Consider the following 13,256-nt stretch of genomic DNA (forward strand, 5'->3'; position numbering starts at 1 on the left):
AGGGAGAACATACAAACTCCTTACAGATGTTGACCTGGCTGGGATTTGAACCGTGCACCCAGCACTGCAAGGCAAGAGCACTAACCACTACGCTACCCGAGTTGTTGGGTGAAGCCTGATTCCCTAAAACTCTCCACATGCTGATGCCGCATGGAGACGACAACCACAGCATTTCCTCCATAGACTGATCATTGCAAACAAGTCCCAACTGCTGACCGCATATGGAAGCCAGATTTGAAACAGAAAGCAATCTTTATTATACTGACAAGTAAAAAGCTGTATATAATTAACATACCATTTGTATCAGCTCAAAACCATTAGCATCTTATTAATCATTTATTATTACTACACAATAATATTGAAGATTTGTGTTTTACAACACAAGAAATTAGAGAAAAAAAATTAGATACTTCACTAGCGTGACCGCTACTACGTTAATTAACCTCCCTGGTGGTAATGACGGGGCTGACTCGTTGTTAAAAAACTTGCTATAAGTGGTATTGACGAGCTAGGTTCGTCTACGCTTAAAACAGGCCTGGAGTTATAATGGTGTTTGTGCACCACCTACTGGCAGTAGCCACATATTACAGGCAGCATTACAAATAAAATTCAAGTTCTGTTTTCTAATACCATACTGTATATTGTACAGAGAATGACACTTATTGCCACACTGGTTTGAACTTGGCCGTGACGGACTATAACGACCACGATGGCAAAGAGTTGTGCAACAGACCAGAGTGTGTACAGTGGCCCAATGACAATCCCTAAAGATCTGGCATGTCGGACCTTGCATGACCCAGCGGCATTGTTCTTTGCACCTCCCCACCTGTTGGAAGCCGCTAAGTCAGATGCGCTTGCCATCCCTTTGCCCCCCACCCCACCCTGCGCGCATTGCAACAGAGGCATCATCAGCCAAAGGTGATCACCCTTTGCACACAATGCGTCTTTTGCTATGGAGGGGGGAGAAACGATGAGCGTGTGTAATGGAGAAGTTTCTGGTTGTGCTGTGCTCGGGCATTGCTAAAAATCTAACACGCCGGATCTTCATGCAATAGTTGTGCGCCTGATGTAGTCACGCTGGTCTGACCATAATGACCACCCCCGCCAAGGCAGTCGTTATGGTGCACCACTCAGAGTTCAGACCAGCGTATATATGGATCTTTAAGGCTGGTTCAGGCAGATGTCGCAATCACCTGCCCAGAGTCTGGTCCAAATGCTTTTCTGCAAGCATTCATAAAAGCATGTCGACTTTCAGCGGCGATTCCCAGCAATCGTCATTTTTCATTCCGCAGGGGAACACAGGAGTGCGGTGCTAAGGGAACCCCAGTACAACCAGACCCTGCTGCTTCCAGACAGTGGAGAAAATAAATATCAAAATGCTGCTTTTGCATAAATGGCGGTAAATGACGTGCAAGTGTGCGTGTGAACTGGCCCTTTTGGTTGTTGTACCACACAAGAGATGTTTTAGGTAAACACTGTACGGTATTTATTTCTGCATCTGTAGATGTGTTTCTTCATCCATATTTGAGGAAGATTTTTCTATTTGTGATTAAAAAGTTGAAATTTGAATTATATTTTTTGACATGATTCTGTTTTGAAACTTTTATTATACTCAAAATGGATACTAGACTCTTGCTTGATGGAGTTTAGTAAGTTGCAAGCAAACATGTCACGAAAATTAATCGAACCACTTTTTGCACAGAAATCCTGCAGAAACTGAACGATAGGGAGTAGCGGCCCTGCTAGTGAAGTATCACAATCGTGCTACCATCACATCGCACTGTGCCTCAAGCCACCAGTCCAACAGCCCACGTGAAGTCTGGAAGGTGCTTAGGGCAACCATGAACTTAAAAATCCCACCACAACATGCACCACCTAGCAGGGAACTTGCTGAGTTTTATTGCAGTTTTTATGATAAACCCCACCCTCAAGGGGACCAGGCCCCCACACCAAGGGTCTTCCATTCCCCCGGACTTCTGGCATTTCCTCAGAACCAATTACAGTCTTGGAGATGGACGTTCTGAAACACCTCTGCAAGCTCAACCCGAATAAAGCCTCTGGCTCAGACAGTGTGTCATCAATCTTGCCCGAGAACCTGCACAACCCAGCTGGCCCCCATCCCCACCTCTTTATTTAATAAATCACAGGCACAGGGCAAAATACCCACCTGCCTCAAAAAATCCACAATTATTCCGGTCCACATATTCTGTGTGTGGGGGCTGGGAGGCTGTTTCTATGCTGGACCCCCTGTTATTCTGTGTGGGAGCTGGGAGACTGTTTCTATGCTGGACCCCCTGTTATTCTGTGTGTGGGGGCTTGGAAGCTGTTTCTATGCTGGACCCGTTATTCTGTGTGTGACGGCTGGGAGGCTGTTTCTATGCTGGACCCCCTGTTATTCTGTGTGTGGGGGCTGGGAGGCTGTTTCTATGCTGGACCCCCTGTTATTCTGTGTGGGGGGGCTGGGAGGCTTTTTCTATGCGGGACCCCCTGTTATTCTGTGTGTGTGTGGGGGGGGGGGGCTGGGAGGCTGTTTCTATGCTGGACCCTGTTATTCTGTGTGTGGGGGCTGGGAGGCTGTTTCTATGCTGGACCCCCTGTTATTCTGTGTGTGGGGGCTAGCAGGCTGTTTCTATGCTGGCCCCCGTTATTCTGTGTGTGGGGGCTGGGAGGCTGTTTCTATGCTGGACCCCCTGTTATTCTGTGTGTGAGGGCTGGGAGGCTGTTTCTATGCTGGACCCCTATTATTCTGTGTGCGGGGGCTGGGAGGCTGTTTCTATGCTGGACCCTCCAGTTATTCTGTGTGTGGGGGCTGGGAGGCTGTTTCTATGCTGGTCCCCCTATTATTCTGTGTGTGGGGGCTGTTTCTATGCTGGACCCCCTGTTATTCTGTGTGTGGGGGCTGGGAGGATGTTTCTATGCTGGACACCATTATTCTGTGTGTGGGGGCTGGGAGGCTTCCATGCTGGATTCTCTGTTATTCTGTGTGTGGGGGCTGGGAGGCTGTTTCTATGCTGGACCCCCTGTTATTCTGTGTGTGGGGACAGGGAGGCTGTTTCTATGCCGGTCCCCCTATTTCTGTGTGCGGGGGCTGGGAGGCTGTTTCTATGCTGGACCCCGTTATTCTGTGTGTGGGGGCTGGGAGGCTGTTTCTATGCCGGTCCCCCTATTATTCTGTGTGCGGGGGCTGGGAGGCTGTTTCTATGCTGGACCCTCCAGTTATTCTGTGTGTGGGGGCTGGGAGGCTGTTTCTATAATGGTCCCCCTATTATTCTGTGTGTGGGGGCTGTTTCTATGCTGGACCCCCTGTTATTCTGTGTGTGGGGGCTGGGAGGATGTTTCTATGCTGGACACCATTATTCTGTGTGTGGGGGCTGGGAGGCTGTTTCTATGCTGGACCCCCTGTTATTCTGTGTGTGGGGACAGGGAGGCTGTTTCTATGCTGGACCCCCTCCCTCCCATGAGCACATATGCAGAGCAGCCACAGTTGAACGCACATAACTATTCCACTGCCGGCCACCGAAACCGTTGCCTTCTCTTCAGTTCAGCTTGGTCAGCACACACCAGCATCTTAAATGTTGACTCAGAATGTCACATGACGTGTATCAGGATCCGACAGAGGGACGCTGGTGCACGACCCTCTGAGCTGCACTGAAGAGGAGATGAAGATCCCGGCGCCTGGCAGTGAAGTACCAATGATTACCAACGGGGGAAATACTGTCTGTACTGCTTACGAAGGTGGTGTAGGGGGAGTGGATAATTGCTGCACTTGGGGTCCTCGAGGGGTTAACGTTTGTGGACCCTAAATGCAGCTATTAACTTTCCTGAGTCAACTGATGTTAGGAAAAAATGTCCGCATCAGAGGGTCAAATATTGGTGTTGGCTTACAGTGGAGGATATACAGTAAAAGGAAGCTTCAGCACGCTGTGTGTAAGAAATGTGCCTTGAAATGTGAGCTCTCAACAGCTGTCAGCTCCCAGGATCTGCCACATACACGGCTCCTCTCTGTGTCGCTTTATAAGACTCTGACTCATCACATCACACAGCAGAGTAGTGCCTCCCTCTGCTGCCTGCAGCACAATGGGGAACTCTGACACTAACTCTCCATACAGCCGGCTCTCCATAAGTCTTTGTAGAAGAGGAGAGTCACATTTGGGCACACACTAAAGTAACTTCTCTGGGGGATTTGTGCAGTGTTTGCAGCCTGTATGACAGCAGAAGTAACAGGCAGATGTGTGTGATTTGTGCCATACTGTCTGCTCTGAGGGGAAAGCTGTGCAGGAGGGCAATGGCTGCTGACTGCTGCAGCAGCTAAATGAGGGAGGAGACAGCAGTACAGACAAAGTATATAGAACCTTTTACAGGCCTGCTATGAGACGTCTTCCTGTGGGGAGCTCAAAACATTACAAATTTCAGTATTGTGGTCCTTTAAGGGTAGTGTTAGGTGTCCACATCTATCCTGAGAAATGCATCTATAAATGTCACCGGAAGTGTCTCTTACAATGTGAGACTAGAGTACTTTTCCTAGCAAAACATTTTCCACACTCTGAACATGAGTAAGGACGCTCTCCTGTGTGTATTTTCTGGTGCTTCCGAAGGCTTGCAATCCAAGAGAATGTTTTCCCACACTCTGGACATGAGTAAGGACGCTCTCCTGTGTGAGTCCTCTGGTGCATCCGAAGGTTTGAGCTAGAAGAGAATTTTTTCCCACACTCTGAACATGAGTAAGGACGCTCTCCTGTGTGAATCCTCTGGTGCGCCTGAAGGTTTGAGCTAATAGCAAATTTTTTCCCACACTCTGAACATGAGTAAGGACACTCTCCTGTGTGCGTTCTCTGGTGAGTCTCAAGCCGTGAAATAGAAGAAAAATTCTTGCTACATTCTGAACATGAATAAGGACGCTCACCAGTGTGGATTTTCAGGTGGAGTTGAAGGTTTGAATTAAAAGCGAAATTTCTTCCACACTCTGAACATGAATAAAAACTCTCTCCAGTGTGAGTTCTCCGGTGAATCTGAAGCTTTGCTTTAGAAGAGAAGTTTTCCCCACACTCTGAACATGAATAAACACACCCTCCAGTGTGAGTTCTCTGGTGCATCTGAAGCTTTGATTTAGAAGCGTACTTTTCCCCACACTCTGAACATGAATAAGGACGCTCTCCAGTGTGAGTTCTCTGGTGAATCTGAAGCTTGGCTTTAGAAGAGTAGTTTTCCCCACACTCTGAACAAAAATAAGGACGCTCTCCAGTGTGATTTCTAAGGTGACTCTGAAGGCTTGTTTTAGAAGAGAATTTTGACCCACACTCTGGACAAGAATAAGGACGCTCTCCTGTGTGTGTTCTCTGGTGCCTTTGATAGTTTGACTGAGAAGTAAACTTTTTCCCACACTCTGAACATGAATAAAGACAATCTTCGGTGTGTGTTCTCTGATGAATCTGAAGCTGTGAAGTAGAAGAAAAATGTTTGCCACATTCAAAACATGAATAAGGACGCTCACCAGTGTGGATTTTCAGATGAAGTTCAAGGCTTGCATTACGGGAGAAGCTTTTCCCACATTCTGAACACGAATAAGGCCAGTCTTCTCCATGGGTTCTCTGGTGTCGAATCAATAATTTATGACGATGGAAACATTTCCCACAAATTGAACATGAAAAAGGCCGCAGTTCTTTGTGACTTCTTTGGTGCTTAACAAGGCCCCAGTAAGATGTAAAACATTTATCACAAAACAGACAGGAATGTTTCTTGTTGCCTTCACCTGTTACAGTATCTGCCGTACTGAAAGATTCCTGAGAATTACCCCAATCATTCGCTCTGCCAGCAGTGTGCACACCTGGAGGGATATTTGGGGTAGCAGGATGTGACCTTCCAGAAGCTTCCTGATGATTGGAGGGAATGGTGGAAATTCCTGGAGGAATCTGTGTAATGCCATTATCTTCTACATTACAAGGAGGAGGAACAAGAAGGTGTCCCTCTGACCTGTCCCCAATATTGTCTCCACCTGTTGGGAGAAGAGTGAAAGTACATGTTACCTGCTGATGTCAGGTGTCTCGCTACATATCAAAGCAAAGATCTGATTGGCCCTAAACTGCACATAAGTAATGACTCCCTCTGTCATGGCTGACATGCATAACTGACAGAGTTCCCCTCTAACTTACACTATCTGGCCAGAGTCTAGTCTCTCTTTACATGGAGACTCGCATATGGATACGTTTCAAAGGGCAGCACAGCGGCGCAGTGGTTAGTGCTCTCACCTTGCAGCGCTGGGTCCCCAGTTCGAATCCTAGACAGGTCAACATCTGCAAGGAGTTTGTATGTTCTCCCCGTGTCTGTGTGGGATTCCTCTGGGCACACCGGTTTCCTCACACATCCCAAAAACATACAGATAAGTTAACTGGCCTCCCCCTAAATTGGCACTAGACTATGATACATGCACTACACGATACATGCATAGACATATGACTATGGTAGGGACTAGATTGTGATCCCTCTGAGGGACAGTTAGTGACAAGACAATATACTCTGTACAGCGCTGCGTAATATGTCGGCACTATATAAATAAATAAATAAAGGATTTTTATGCACTTTTATTGCACCAGACACACACTGACTATGCACTACAATACACACTCATAGCAGACCTGGTGTTCAGAAGAGACTAAGGTGACTTAGCAATTACTACTATAGCTAAACTCTGAATCAGAAAATCCCGATCTGTAATAACTACAGAATGGGAAGACTTCTAAATACACATGTAGTCCAGGTAGATTGCACTTGATGCCCTGATCACAAACAGACCAGCAGTGACCTATCTAGGGAAAATTGCGCCCATGGCAAGTAGTGATTTTGCACCATCCCCCTTGTTCATTTTTAAATTGCAAGATTATTATTTAACCAATGTGGTGCGAAAACTATGACTGTTAGGCAGATATCAAAGTCATACAGAGATCATGAATGACAAGCCGATAATATGAATGACAGATATCAGTGATATGGAAATATTACCACAATAGGCAAACTGCATCAATTGCAGAAGAGGTGCTCAAATGTAAACAGGTCATGCTACTGTGGTGGCTTGCAGGTGGTGTGTGTGTGTGGGTTGTATCCGCATGTAGAAAACATGTGGTGGCAGATATCTGTGTGTGTGCGTGGGCCAGGGTTGTCAGTGCAGATAACACTCCTCTCAACTGATTAATGAGTGGATATAACAATGCTTAGTTACACGCAACAGTGCATGCCAACATGTAATATAAACCCAGAGCAGGCATATTGGAAAGATACCGGGGCCCCAAACTTGCTCCTGGTCCCTATAGCAGCAGCCATTGCTACACCCTTTGCTAATTTGCATTCTTGTGTCATGTACGTTGGTCTCATACTCAAATGGAATGGAGATGGGCCTTTCATATGGTGTGCAGTATCTCCTCCTCATTTGTTGGTGCTATGATGTTATACTGAGGAATGGAGATGGGCCTTTCATATGGTGTACACTATCTCCTCCTCATTTGTTGGTGCTATGATGTTATACTGAGGAATGGAGATGGACCTTTCATATGGTGTACAGTATCTCCTCCTCATTTGTTGGTGCTATGATGTTATACTGAGGAATGGAGATGGACCTTTCATATGGTGTACAGTATCTCCTCCTCATTTGTTGGTGCTATGATGTTATACTGAGGAATGGAAATGGGCCTTACATATGGTGTACAGTATCTCCTCCTCATTTGTTGGTACTATGATGTTATACTGAGGAATGGAGATTGGCCTTTCATATGGTGTACAGTATCCCCTCCTCATTTGTTGGTGCTATGATGTTATACTGAGGAATGAAGATGGACCTTTCATATGGTGTACAGTATCTCCTCCTCATTTGTTGGTACTATGATGTTATACTGAGGAATGGAGATGGGCCTTTCATATGGTGTACAGTATCTCCGCCTCATTTGTTGGTACTATGATGTTATACTGAGGAATGGAGATGGGCCTTTCATATGGTGTACAGTATCTCCTCCTCATGTGTTGGTGCTATGATGTTATACTGAGGAATGAAGATGGACCTTTCATATGGTGTACAGTATCTCCTCCTCATGTGTTGGTGCTATGATGTTATACTGAGGAATGGAGATGGGCCTTTCATATGGTGTACAGTATCTCCTCCTCATTTGTTGGTACTATGATGTTATACTGAGGAATGGAGATGGGCCTTTCATATGGTGTACAGTATCTCCTCCTCATGTGTTGGTGCTATGATGTTATACTGAGGAATGAAGATGGACCTTTCATATGGTGTACAGTATCTCCTCCTCATGTGTTGGTGCTATGATGTTATACTGAGGAATGGAGATGGGCCTTTCATATGGTGTACAGTATCTCCTCCTCATTTGTTGGTACTATGATGTTATACTGAGGAATGGAGATGGACTTTTCATGTACTGTAGAGTATCTCCTCATTTGTTGGGAACATGATATTATATTGAGGCTGCTAAAATGTAATTGCACTCACTGCACAGGAGCAGACAAGCTTAAGGGTATCTCACGAGAGGTATGCTTGCTTGGTAGAAGGAAGACGCTTGTTGTGGTGAGTAGTGAGCAGTGAGGTGGTGGAATCCAGACTGTGTATGAGGACTCCTGTCATATGTTTGTCTGTATATTAAAAAAAAGGACAATGTGCTTCATGCACAAAAACGTATGGTAATATTGGCATGCACATAAAGCACAGACCAAATTACTATTAAAGGGAGCCTTAAGTCAGGAACAAAAATCAGTTTTACTCACCTGGGGCTCGCGGATCTCCCTGTCCCCCGCCGCCAGCTAGTTTCGTTTTCGGCCGTCAGGCTCACTCACTGTAGCTGTGCAGGCCTGGCCATGCGTCTACTTCTTTGCGTTCCCATCCGCAATACTGTCCTGCTCAGGACGCTATTGCAGACAGGAATGTGATGAAGACAATGCATGGCCAGGCCTGTTGGCGAAACTAAACTAGCTGGGGGCGGGGGACAGGAGGATCCGTGAGTGACTGCAAGGGCATGGGGCGGCTGTGTTTTTTTCTTTCTTGGCTTAAAGAAAACCTGAACTGGAAATTAAAAGTCAAAATAAGCATACACAAGTCATACTTACCTTCCATGTAGTCTACTCCTCTGTCTTTCTCCTGTCCCGCGTCCTGTTTGTTCACTGTGATCAAGGGAATTTTCCGTCCTCCATTTTGAAAATGGCCATTACTCATAACAGCTTTCTGGTCAGCACACAGTTAAACTGTAACATCGCCCACTTGAGCCATAGGGAAACATGGACATTACCTGGTACATCAGTTTTCCTCTCAGCTATAACTGACAGCAACTGATATTTTATTGACAGCAACTGATATATTTCAGATCTGACAAAATATTGTCAGAACTGGAAGGGATTATTGTCAGAAGAAAATGGCGAGCTTCTGAGAGGAACTGATGGCAAGGTAACTATGCAATGTTCATTTGAAGTTACCTCATGTGTTTATTTTAAATATTTTTACTCAGTACAGGTTCTCTTTAAAGAGGAACTCCGGGGAAAATAATGTAATAAAAAAAGTGCTTCATTTTTACAATAATTATCTATAAATGATTGTCAGTGCCCATTGTAAAATCTTTTAAATCCCTGATTTACATTCTCACATTACATGGTGACATTTTTACTGTTGGCAGGCGATGTAGCTGCTGTATGTTTTTTTGGCAGTTGGAAACAGCTGTAAGCAGCTATTTCCCACAATGCAGCAAGGTTCACAGACAGGAAACTTCCAGGAGTACGTACTCAGAGTTTCTTGTGGGAGGGGTTTCACCACAATATCAGTCATACAGCTCCCCCTGATGGTCTGTTTGTGAAGAGGAATCGATTTCTCATGTAAAAGGGGGTATCAGCTACTGATTGGGATAAAGTTCAATTCTTGGTCGGAGTTTATATTTAAGTGCCTCTTTAAATTATCAAGCCCCATGAGAGTAATTTTATATCCTTATAGAGTGCTCTCTCATGTGAAGATCTGCTGATTCTACCATTGCCAGTCACTCTATAGATCTTACACTCATATAAGGAGAATCAAAATGTACAACATATAAGCATATGACATTCATTACTTACCTGTGCATATATTTACAGATGATTTTCTTGCTTTGATATTTGTCCTCATATCACTCTCCTCCATAGACTGCTGATCACTCCTCACATAGGTCTCTTCTTCTTCCACTTTAATTGTTCTCATCATGTCACCCTCCTCCATAGACTGCTGATCACTCCTCACATACGTCTTTTCTTCTTCCTCTTTACTTGTCCTCATCATGTCACCCTCCTCCATAGACTGCTGATCACTCCTCACATACGTCTCTTCTTCTTTACTTGTCCTCATCATGTCACCCTTCTCCATAGACTGCTGATCACCTCTCACATAGGTCTCTTCTTTCTCTTTAACAGTCGTCATCACCTCACCTTCCTCCATAGACTGCAGATCACTCCTCACATGCGTTTCTCCTTCTTCCTCTTTAACATCAAGTTTTACATCAATCTGTTCTTCACACTGAAGCCACAAAACACAGAGAATGACATAATTAAACCGGTAAAGCGTAATTGAAGTGATCTAAAAGGTAAAAGTATATAAAGGTATACTTACCTCAATAGTGTGAAGCCTGTGGATGGTCCAGAGACCTCCCCAATCCTCGTTGAGCCCTCCGCTCCAGTGCAGTGTCCCTCTGAACATATTCCACAGAGGCTTTTGAAAATGTTCTTGTGTGTGGCCACACCCCCATGCATGTATGAGCGGGGCCGTACTGCACATGCTTGAATATGTTCTGCACATGCTCAGTAGAGCAGAGCCAGTCATGTAGAACTTTTTCCTCCAAGCATGAGAATTTTCATGCCACTCGGCATGTGTGGACCTTACTCACACATGCACAGTATGGCAACACTGTTGCTTGGATGTCAGCACGCCCATGGAGAAGAAGAGTAGCCCAGGCAGCAGCAATGGGCTCAGGAAGGATTTGGGAAACCTCTGGACCATCCTGTGGCTTCCCACTACTTAGGTAAGTATATAACCAGTGTTCTCCCCAGGTTTTGGTGAGTGCCTGGTTGCCACTTGCTCTCCTCCTCATCCCCCTCCTGTGCTGTGTATGCAGATTAGTGCAGCTGAGCTTTTCTAGTGGCGGCCAGGTCCACGCTCCTCCTCTCTCTAACTTCAGCCTGATGGTGTGGAGCCTCGTACCTCCGTATGGCTCTCAATAAGCATCAGAGAGAGGTGGAGTGTTCACCTGCTGCCGCTAGGAAAGCTCTGCTGCACAACTCTGCATACACAGCACAGGAGGGGGAGGAGAGCCTGTAACAGCTACTCTTCATGCTGCTCAGGCGCAGGTCCATGATGGTGCAAGCATGGCTCAAAGGAGAGGGAAGGGTCATTGGATTGAGCTGCTGGTGTTGCAGTTTGGGGGGGGGGGGGGGCGGGGGGCACAGAGGCAACTGAATACTGCCATCCTGGGAGTAAAGGGTACTATGAGCAGTGAAGCGCACTCTGCAAGTGCCCCAGGGAGTACTATCAATTGGGGGGAGTCCTGGGGGCCCCATCAACCAGCTCTGGGGCCCTGTGAAATTGCCCAGTATGCCTCCATGGAAGCAGCAGCCCCGTATTTCCCCTTCCTGCCCCACTCGGCTACTTCCGCTTGCCGCCCAGCTGGAAAATAATTCTGGGGAGAAACTGGTTACTATTAGCTTGATTTTACTCATAGGTTTGCTTAAAAAAACAGTAATGCATTTATAATCTGATACAACCTCAGTTCACCCTCGGTTCTACCTACCTGATAATGCCTCAGCGCAAAGGATACCACTTTGTCCGCATAAAGCAGGATAGTCACAGTACCTGTTCCTGGAGTTCCCACCTCTTAGACTTTGTGGAGTAAGTTAAAACGGAGCTGTGATCTTGCTGTAATCCCGTCAACCACTAACACACACCGCTCCGTATGGGTGCTAGGACGATCGCGCTGGATGGATTTCCGGGCCTCTAGGTCATGTGATCCACACTGTAGGTGATGGATGGTTCCCCTGTGCGTTCCAAGTGCGTCCTCTGCGCGGTGCTGCAAGAGAAGCGGAAACAATAGTGCACACTGTGTGGGGCCGAAAAGACCAGGCGCAAGAATCCACTTACTAGAAGAAAATTGTTTAATAGCAGTATTGCAATGTAGCCTCCACGTCCCGACTCGAGTTTCGGCTTCGGGACCCCCTGACGAAGGCGGAAGCCGAAACTCGAGTCGGGACGGGACGTGGAGGCTACATTGCAATACTGCTATTAAACAATTTTCTTCTAGTAAGTGGATTCTTGCGCCTGGTCTTTTCGGCCCCACACAGTGTGCACTATTGTTTCCGCTTCTCTTGCAGCACCGCGCAGAGGACGCACTTGGAACGCACAGGGGAACCATTCATCACCTACAGTGTGGATCACATGACCTAGAGGCCCGGAAATCCGTCCAGCGCGACCGTCCTAGCACCCATACGGAGCGGTGTGTGTTAGTGGTTGTCGGGATTACAGCAAGATCACAGCTCCGTTTTAACTTACTCCGCAAAGTCTAAGAGGTGGGAACTCCAGGAACAGGTACTGTGACTATCCTGCTTTATGCGGACAAAGTGGTATCCTTTGCGCTGAGGTATCATAGACATACTTTTCCTCCTTTTGCGCTGTGAAGCCAGCGCACCTCCAGCAGCATTTCTCCCTATTCCGCGCTACTGTTTGTGTGATATTCTACCTACCTGATAATGGCGGGAGATGGTGTGATCTTCCTGTGGACAATGCTGGGAATAAAGAGGACCTGTACATCTCCCTGATGCGTTTTTGTTACTAGATCCATCTGCAGTAAAACACACAAGCTGAACACATTGTCTGTATGTGTTTATCAGATGATTGTAGGAAGGGGGGGGGGGGGATAAGTGGTCCCTCCATACTGCTCTCTGCTTTATAAGAAATGAAAGTTTCCTCTTACCCAGTGATATGAGGGGCGGCTGATTCTCCACCATGATGTCCTTGTAGAGGTCCTTGTGTCCTTCTATTTGCTGCCACTCCTGCATGGAGAAATACACGTCCTAATTCCTTATAGGCACCTGACACACACAATGATGCAGTCACCACTCAGACTCATACTGCACACGGTATACACATATGTACACACACACACCTGGTGTGTAACTGGAAATCATAGGCTCCCCCTAACATTCACACTGCCTTCCACTTGCATGCCTTTTTGCCGTCACGTCTCACCCTGCAGCCGCAC

General features: G+C 46.4%; 1 pseudogene; it reads right to left on the reverse strand.

The window, feature by feature from the left end:
- Positions 1 to 279: 279 nt before the first annotated feature.
- Positions 280 to 13,256, reverse strand: part of LOC137537037 (zinc finger protein 208-like) — a 123,186-nt pseudogene continuing 110,209 nt past the window's right edge.

Source organism: Hyperolius riggenbachi, chromosome 10, assembly GCF_040937935.1.
Source record: "Hyperolius riggenbachi isolate aHypRig1 chromosome 10, aHypRig1.pri, whole genome shotgun sequence".
Taxonomy (NCBI): domain Eukaryota; kingdom Metazoa; phylum Chordata; class Amphibia; order Anura; family Hyperoliidae; genus Hyperolius; species Hyperolius riggenbachi.